Source organism: Thunnus albacares, chromosome 23 (genome assembly GCF_914725855.1).
Source record: "Thunnus albacares chromosome 23, fThuAlb1.1, whole genome shotgun sequence".
NCBI lineage: Eukaryota > Metazoa > Chordata > Actinopteri > Scombriformes > Scombridae > Thunnus > Thunnus albacares.
In genome coordinates, this window is record NC_058128.1 from 16356119 (window position 1) to 16365852 (window position 9734).

Genomic DNA, 9734 nt, shown 5'->3' on the forward strand with positions numbered 1-9734 from the left:
GGTAGGAACAGAGATTAGTAGATGCTGACAAACCTGCTGCCTTTTGTTATTACAAACAACAGGTTACACTGTGAAGAATGGCACCGTTCTACAGCGACTACATCTTTGACTATGACACTCTGTATGACTACTTGTTTGAAGAGTTTGTCTTTCTACAAAATTATTTTCCTATATTCTTACGCGTGAGTACATGGACTGTGATCTCGATAGGTTTTCCACTGACCTTAGTGGCTATCTTCACACTGTATTCACTGGTATGTAAAGAATGATCAAGTTTTCCTGTATGTAGAGATACGGAAGCCCTGAGAGGCATTTAACTAATTTAACTAATACATTTATAACAAATCAAATGATACATCTGCAGCTGAAAAAAATGACACTCCTGACGTTAACATTCAATAAGCTTTTTATTCTGACTGAATTAACATCATTACATTAAGTCTTTAACCCTCCTAATTTAGTGTTTGTCAGTCAAATTTGACCCCTGCTTGAATTCATTAACAAGCCCTGAAAAAAACACTAATTAACACTAATTATAAGTAAAATGTTGTATCTGCTAAGTGACTTATTATTCATCAATAACCATAATATATATATACTTACTTTGATATTTGATGTACCTTAGACCACATTTAACTTACAATGTACAAATCGTTTTTAGTTTAAAAATAAATCAATTTATCTATTTTATTGCATATGATGAACAGAACAGGCAAATAAGACCATTAGATGATCTGATAAACGAAATAATTCCCAAAAGTGAAAAATGTGCATGCTGTACGGTGAGATGTGAGAAATAAAGCATGAGATATATACTGCTATACAGCTAGGGGACAGGAGATGTGTATCTGTGTCTTTGGGTGCGTTCGTGTGTGTGTGTGTCTGTCATAGGCTACTTTTCGGGACAAAATTCAGACTAAAGACCAGTTAATTTGGGACGGCTTGTCAAATTGGGGACAACAGCTGTGTCCCCAACTGAGGAAAAGCTGATTTTTGGGTCAGTGGTTAAGGTTAAGGTTATGGTTAGGGTTAGGGTAAGTCTCCAGGAAATTAATGTAACTCTACTTAATGTCCCAGAAAGTGATGTAGGTCAACGTGTGTGTGTGTGTGTGTGTGTGTGTGTGTGTGTGTGTGTGCGTGCGTGTGTGTGTGCGTGTGTGTGTGTGTTGTGCCAGGTGTGTGGTGAGATGTGAGTGAAATACAGTGCAAGAAAGCCTCAGCCTATAAACTGCTATACAGACATATCCACATATAGCTGGGAGGCAGGAGATGATTGCATTGATCACATTACACAAGCTTGTCACTACATCATTCAGTAAAATTTTATAAAAATTCAGCAATATTTAATGAATAATAATTCAATTCAATTTAATTTAATTTAATTTTGTGGTAATTTCAACAAAATTTCAAACAACTTACTTGCTTATTATATCTACTTACCATGAAAGTTGAGACAAATTTTGAGGTAATTTTGAGTAATTTCAAAGAAGTTACTTGCTAATTACCACCTAATTACCATGAAATTTGTGGACCCGTGAAATGAAGTGTTAACATTAATTATTGTTAATATCTATTATTCTATTACTATTATTATCATTATTATTATTATTATCATTATTATTTGTTGTAACATGCATTTTTGTCTGGTGGTGTGGTTCTGCTCATGTGACGCTCTGGAACAAGTCTGAGCAAGTTTGACACAGACTGTCCTTGAGCTCACAAACCCACACGGTAAAGCCTGAGATACACATTTTATGAACATGAACACGTTAAAAAAAGAAACATTAACAATTCACAACCAACTGAACATTAATACAGGGAGGTGAAGGGAGTTCAATTCCGAAGCTGGCAACAGTGTAGCAGAGAGGGCAGAACTGTGAGAACATGTGATTATAACTGACCTCTGTGCCTGAACTACTGCAAGGCTTCTTGCATGTTAGCATGGTATTATTAATTAGTGTAACCCCATAAATTTATCAGAACACAGTCCAGTTGAATTGTAGGGTTAATACTGCGGTTTTCAAAATATCCCATAAAAGGCACTTGGTGCCTGCAAAAAGGTCCATTTTCAGCCGAGGTCAAAGGGAAAAAAATAGACAGAGATAGGCTGTGTTTGAAATTGCATACTAATGTACTGCCTATCAATCGCAACATTACCGATCCGAGAATGAACCATTGAATGAAAATTCAGCGGATCATGTTCTCCCAGGGGATGACGACATGTTGACCGGCTGATCATCTCAGGAATCCGGCTGCTAGGGGCCGAGATCACCGGCTGGTCTCATCTACCCAGCGGCTCCTCACGGAAACGTAAACTAAACTGACCACATATTATGAAACTAAGTGGTGACTTTCTCACCTATTTTATTGATTAAAACTTAATCAAGTGACATACTAATAGTCCTACAGTGAAAATTACAACAGCTTTTAGTCTGTCTCAAAATCTCCGCCATTATGCAATGCATTTTAGGGGACTTCAGTATATCCAGTGAGCTCATGTCGCATAGTAAGACATTTTTGCTAATCTAGTGATATGATATGATGTCATACTTATGCATTCATGTGATTCCAAACAAAGTCACAGAAAAGAAAAACAAGCATAGTCTGGTATGCATGCTAGCTACAGTAAAAAGAAAAAGTTGTTTTACTACATAAAAGTTGATGTTAAGGTTAAACAGAACAGAGGTACCGTGTTTTGGTATTTTGTTGTTCACAAGGAGGTTATGGAAGAAGGTTTTTTTTTGTATGGTCGATTTCAGAGAGAGGACAACAGAGGATTTTCAGCAAGTGAGAGGTACAACAATGGCCACTGCTGTCGCATGTTGCAGGGTTAAGGAGATGCTCCATGGATTTGGACATGCCAGATTCTCCACTTGGATTACAGATAAGTTTAAACAAAAAAATAGGGGGCCCCTTACTGAACTGAAACTACGTAGTTGACCTGAAAAAAAACTTGTTGACTTTACTGAACTGAACTAAACTTCTTTAAGAAAAATGCATCCAAAGAGGAAATAAACAAGGAATAAAGAAATGTATTGAACTCAAAATGTAACACTATATATATACTCATTCACACCTCAAATCAAATGTATTAATATTTTTACGTGCTGAAGTAGCGGCTGGAGGCCAAGCAATCAACCTGATCTGAACAGGCATGTTTTGAATGGGCACTGTACCAGTTAGCACTAAACACTAAGTACAGCAGGGGCTGATGGGTATGCTATTAGTTTTGCAGGCATTTGGTCTCAAAACAAAGTATCGGAAAGACTGAAACTTTGACCTGCTGGCGGCACTCTATGAAATGTTAGAGGATCACCAAAGTCACCAGGCAGTTTCATGGCAATCCATCCATCCATGCTTCTAGCATAGCTAAAAGATCCACAATACATATTTTAGGTAATCTGAGGAAGGTGGGAACATGATTCTGTGATGGAGTTGAATCCAAGAAGTTTGCAGTACATTTTACGTTCATTTCTTAAATGATTCCCCCCAGTTTTCATCTCATCATCTGCTTTGTTTTGGCTCTCATTACTGTACATCTAAACTCATAATCAACTCAAAGTAAAGTCCTAATGTCTGGCCCAATGTTAGATCACCATATTGTGTAAGTACATAAGCTACAGGTCCAGAGCTCCAGTAGCAATTTATAGTTTTCTTTAAGGTTTGGGTTTATTTGTTCCTGTTGATTCTAGTCCAGTGCTCTTCCTTGGAGAGCATCGATGTGAAGCTTGACTTGCATTAGTCTCGACAGAAACCAAACATCATGCATGTCTGGAAAGAAAGAGGCCTTTATCTCTGTAGAAAGATGCTTACACCTCTCCCATCCTGGCTCAATCCTTAACTGTGCTGCCTACGTGTTTCTGGGAATGATTTCTGCTTGGTTTGCATAAGCAAATGATGTTGCTCAAAACAGGACATTTTACTTGTAAGACAACAGAGGACTCTCTGTGCAGATAGTTACATAGAAGTTCCGGTCAGGCATAAATATGCAGGTACACAATCCACCTTGTGACCAGGCTTTCACACATGAGGAACTTGTTACTGTAAAAATGAGTCTGCCTTTTGGCCTTGGCGAGATGAAACACATTTCCTTGTTAGATTGCTGGTGAATGCACAGTAAGCAAGCATGTAAAACATCTGGTGACTCAAATACAAATCAGGTGAGGAAAATAATGCCCTCTTTGAAATGAGATTACATAAGTAATCACCTCACAGGAAGTAGGAAAGCAAAAAGTATGTTTATTTTCTCTGTGTTCACCACACACATGTGAGGGCTTGAAAACACATTAAATGACAAAGCCATGTATGCCACGCCATTCCCTGAAACCTATGTACACAGAGAATGCTTCCTTACAATAGATAGTAACTGAAATTTCTTGTGTGACTCATACAGCCTGTCCATACCCATATTTAGTAAAATCATAACTGATCTTTAGCTTGCTTTATATTAGTCATTATGAATCATAAGCTAATCATATTGAGGAAGTAGTTCTGCTTGATAGTCACTTGATAATTGCACAATATCATTATTATTCATAGTGACAAAGCAAAAAACCGTAGCAGACAGTGCTTCAATCCACAAGTGACCTTGAGCCTGAAACAAGTGTTTGGTAAATGTTCAAAACATTTCAACCAATTCTCGCTCTTACCTTGTTTGATATCACATGTGTGTGTGTTTTTTGGGATACCTGCCACTGAGATTTCTGAACTTATGGCATCCAAAGAATTTCATAAGAGACATTTGATAAATTAATTATAAAACGTCAGTAGAAAATAGTTCCCAAATGGTCCACAGTGAAGTCTGTGGGTTTTCAGATTAACTAGGACATGCTGTAAAGCTTTTTACATTTAATACAGCGAATAAAAAAGCAAATATAAAATAATTTGACCTCATTTAATTATCTTAATTTGTCCAACTACATAGCCCCCTAAAATTGGTGGACTATATTATATTGAAATGGCTATGATTTCTTCACCTTTCCCCTACTCTGAATGTAAGTACCTTTGAACTAAAGATAAGGCGACTCTTGACTATAACTCATAGTCACTGTTTGTCATTTCAAATCCAATGAGCCTTATACTGTATTAAACAACTGCTGTCATTGCTTAACACTTCAAGTGACACTTCCACTACTTGAACATTTTGGGTGCTGTCGCTTCTTAGATACCAACTGGCAAACTCTGGCACTTTAACTTTTAATTGAAATGTCAATTGTTTTTATGTATTGCTCTTTAAATGACAGTTCAGCTGCTGTTAGTGCTTAGGCATTGACATTGACATTTTAGTGGCTTTTACTTTACTAATCTGTTGCATTCAGCTCTTACTCTTTAACTGTTAGTTTACCTACATTCAGCTTTTACATACAAACAATTCAATTCAACTGCCTGCAGAGTTCAAACTCTAAACTAACAATGCAACTGCTTTCAGTGATCGCTTTTTCCCCACATGTATTTTTATTGGAAACATACAGAAACTTATGTTCCTTAACCCCCTCCCTTTTTTTCACTCACTCAGAACAACCGAGACCATTCAAGAACTAGAGTCAACTTCTGAATAGTGATCACACTTAAACTGATTTCAACTGTTTTCAGCTCCTGTGCTTCAAATGACACCTTAACTCCTTGAAATGCTTACAGACACAACATCACACCACAAGATTCATCAGGTTCTCCCTGACTTTTCTAAGAAAAAAAAAAACAACATATGAAAAGCACAGTTGCATTTGTTATTTAATAAAAAATGAACTATTGAAGAATATTCCATTTATTATCATATGATTCTTGCTCTCATCAATACCTGGGAAGGTATTCTTGTGGATGCTGTGCATGGAGCAATTCTACTTTATGGACAACAAAATAATGTTCTTTCATAACACTCAAAAACAGGAAGAATTAAAGAAGGAAAAAGGCAAATCAATGCAAGAGTCAAATACACATCTAGACCTACTGAACAAAGCAGTAAACAGCATAAGTCAGCAAATGGTTTAATGCCACAATGAGTAAAAGAAAAACTATGGGAAAAACACGACAAGTGAGTCACTCTGCTCTAGTTGTTTCCCAACCTTAGGAGATTTCAGATAAAATCTCAATCTGATAACAATTTTGTTTCTTTGATTTATTGGGAAAAAACAAGGTGGGGTTTCAACTAATATCCCCTTTCACCATCAGATATGCTGAAACGTCCAACACTGATCTCATTCAGTCAAAGGATGGATGCATGTTGGTACCTGGCAGCACATGAGGTGACATCACTTGCCTATCACACTGTAAAAAAAACTCCAAACAAAAAGCTGACAACTAGCACTGTGCAGTCAGTTATATCTTGTGTAAGATAATGCTCATATTTATATGAGCAAAATGCCCATATTTGATCCATTTTGAAGAGGTGAGCAATTTTTGAGAACAGGTAGCATAACAGATTTTTTCCTTCATAATCACCACATTTTTAAAATAGATTTTCTCTGTTGAAGCTACTAAATATTTTAAATCTGCAAAAAGTATTAGTTATTATTTGTATCATTTCCATGGTAAAATATGATGATAAATGATATCCATCAAAAACATAGTAAATAGTGCCATCTTCAGGACAGTTTTACACAGCAGATTTCTGAGTCTTGACATGCTCTCATTGGTGTGCTTCTTCTAAGATATGACTGCCATATTGATTTCCCTTTTTGTCATAATTCAAATATTTATTAATTTTCCAAATATACACAAAACATAATGCAAGACCACATATTACAATAAATCGATGAATAAAGGGTGACAGAATGAAATAAAACAAAATAAATCGGGGCAAACAATTAAATAACGCAAGTAAAATAAGATGAAGGAATAAACTTAGGAGACAAAAAATAAAAACATAAAGGGGCACAAAGTATAAATAAATATCACATAAATGGGCTAGCACATTTTTATTTTAAAAAAACTAATTGTATGAATATTTACTTCCTGTGCCATATTTATTTCCTGCAATTTCTGCCGTCTCAAACTGTTTAGTTTGTTAGGAAATGTTGTAAAGCAAAAAAATGTCAAACCTCGACAATTCCCAGAATGCAGCAGATAGTAATGCTGGAGGAAATATCACATACGTTTTTTGACATTCCCCCTGTCAGGCAGAGATGCACAAATAGGGAATACTTGTAATGTTGCTGCTACTGTTAAACAGCTAATAATCAGTAATCAGACAATGATATGCTGGAGATATTATATCCTTGTCATGCGCTGCCTCTGAATTGGTCATATTGTCACATTGCTAATACATGAACTGTTTTTGGAGCAATCAACCACATCAGTTTCACTCAGGACTATCAATACCTGCATATTATTCTACAACTCCTGCCAGGAGATGGCAGTGTTCACCAAGGCTTAACTCAGAGGGAAAATGTGCACAAGATACACAAGACATGGAACGGTTACTGCTCATGGTGCAAATCAGTGGAAAATATTACAGTAACACTGATGACAGCAAGGATTTAGGACAGTTGAATGAGAGGAGCCAACACAACAACTACCATAAAGTATTGTGTGAAAGATGGCTGAAGTGGAGCTGCTACTGAATAAACTGTACAGACAAAAAGTGCATTTGAGCAAGGCATTAAACCTCAAAGCACAAAAAAAGAGGATTACAGGCAGCCAAACAATAATGCTGAAGGTAAAATCCAATCTGTGATATCATCAGTCTGTGGGTTTAAAGCTCTTTTATTGCGATGAAGGTGTGTCCACTTTCTTTTAACCTTCCTGGTCTGGTACTACTTCAGTTAGTGGTTTCCCACTCTTCCCAGAATGCTTTTTGTTAACTTCCAGAGAACTTTATTTATTTGGCTGTTGGTTATACATCTAGGTGGGTAGAAAAAGTACTGAAAACGCAGTACATCCCAAAATTTTTAAGTCTATTTATGTTTCATTTTGAATTTGTGCAGGTTTGTCTCCTTTCATAACTGATTCTGAGAATTCTACAAAGAAGATCTTCCCTTTTATGTTTTTGATTGTTGAAACAATTCCTTAAATCAATCATCCATTGTTGTTGTGCTGGAAATATCTGAACATGATGTCATGCTGTCTGAGCTTGGCCGGTTATCCACCGGGATAAAAATGCCAGGTACGGTGCCAGCAGCTGTTTTTGTTGAAAATTTCCTTCAAAACAATTAGAAACTTAGCAAGAACAAGGAACAATTGAAGCATTTTTTCAGGCCAGACCAGCACTGACTCACAGGATGATGCTTAAGGCCTTCAGGTAACACACTACTGCTACCATTCCTCTTTCTTTCTATCTATCAGTCTGTCCATCTAAGCCCATGCAGTGAAAGAATGACAAACACGGAGGCCAGAGACAACAGACAGGGATGAGCTAATCCTTGTTGTGTAGAATTCCTGACATTCCGATGGGGTGTTGTTCCTGGGCGGGCTAATCGGTGAGCGCCGACGCAGCGCTCGCGCCGGGGCTTTGCTCTAAACAAACAAACATGGTCCTTTAGAGCCAACGAGGGTTGGAAATTTGATGTCAAACAGGCAAGTATACACACACAGAGGTGCTCACACACTCAGGTATGCATGGAAAGACACATATCCGGAAACACATACATACACGATGGAGGAAAGCGGGGTAACTGGGACAAAGGTGAAAGGTTCAAGGGTGGAAGAGAGAAAGAGAATTAGTGGGGGGTGGTGGGTGGGTTGGAAAGATGAGAGATTTTAATGGGACATTCCATATTGATGAAGGAGAACTGTTGTCATCTTGGCATGTCATAGGGGCAACAAGATTCAAACTGATGTTTTGAGCTTGCCAAAGAAAACTGTACCTGCATGTTTGGGAGCTACTGTGTTTACAGGACAAGTGGAGAAAGATGTTGAAACATCTGAGTAAAAAAGAAACCAAAGGGATAAAGAGATAAGCAGAAGAGGAGAGGAAGAGTCTAAGAGGTACTGTGGGGTCAAAGTGATGACAGATGACGAGGTAAAGAACCTCCTGTAGATGAAAGGAAGAAAGACGGGGATTGTCGAGCCGAGGGGATGAGCAGACAGTCGGCCCAGAGAGAAGACCACAAGCTTATCAGGGGAGGAGAGACAGGAGGGCTTTCGAAGAAAAGTACAGTGCGCATCGTCGGTAAGGTCCTGTTGACAAGAATAGGAAAAGCGCTCTTGCACACAGAGGCCTCTTTGTTCTTTTGTGAGTCATTCTAGAAAAGGGCACAGCTGTAAACAGTCGAGATCAGTCCATTAGGCCCCGAGGTGCCGGAGCTCCAGTGTTGACTGTGTATCCGGAATGAAACGGCAAGCTTGAGTCATCAATAAACAGAACAGTCAGATGAGTGTGTGTGTGTGTGTGTGTGTGTGTGTGTGTGTTTGGGGGGGGGGTAATAGGAGGCAGAGACAGGAGGAGTGCAGGGTTTAGGGGGATAATGGTGCAGAGTAGCACGGGGCAATGATCTCATGCCTCTCCCAGCTGGCAAACAAGGCCTTTTCCATGGGCTCCTATCTCTCTGTCTCTCTTTCACCCCTCCGCTGTCTCTCCAAATCCCTCCCTTTCTCTCTCACACTGGCAACTCCTCTTTCTCTCTCTCTCTCTCTCTCTCTCTTTCTCTCTCTGTGTTTATACTGGAGAGAAATATTTTGTGGCGGTGGTGGCGATTTTTTTCCATCTTTCGCCTCTCTGTAAATGCCTCAATTCAAAACAAGTGGATATGTGTCCCTCCTACCCCCCACACACACATACTGTATATACCACACACATA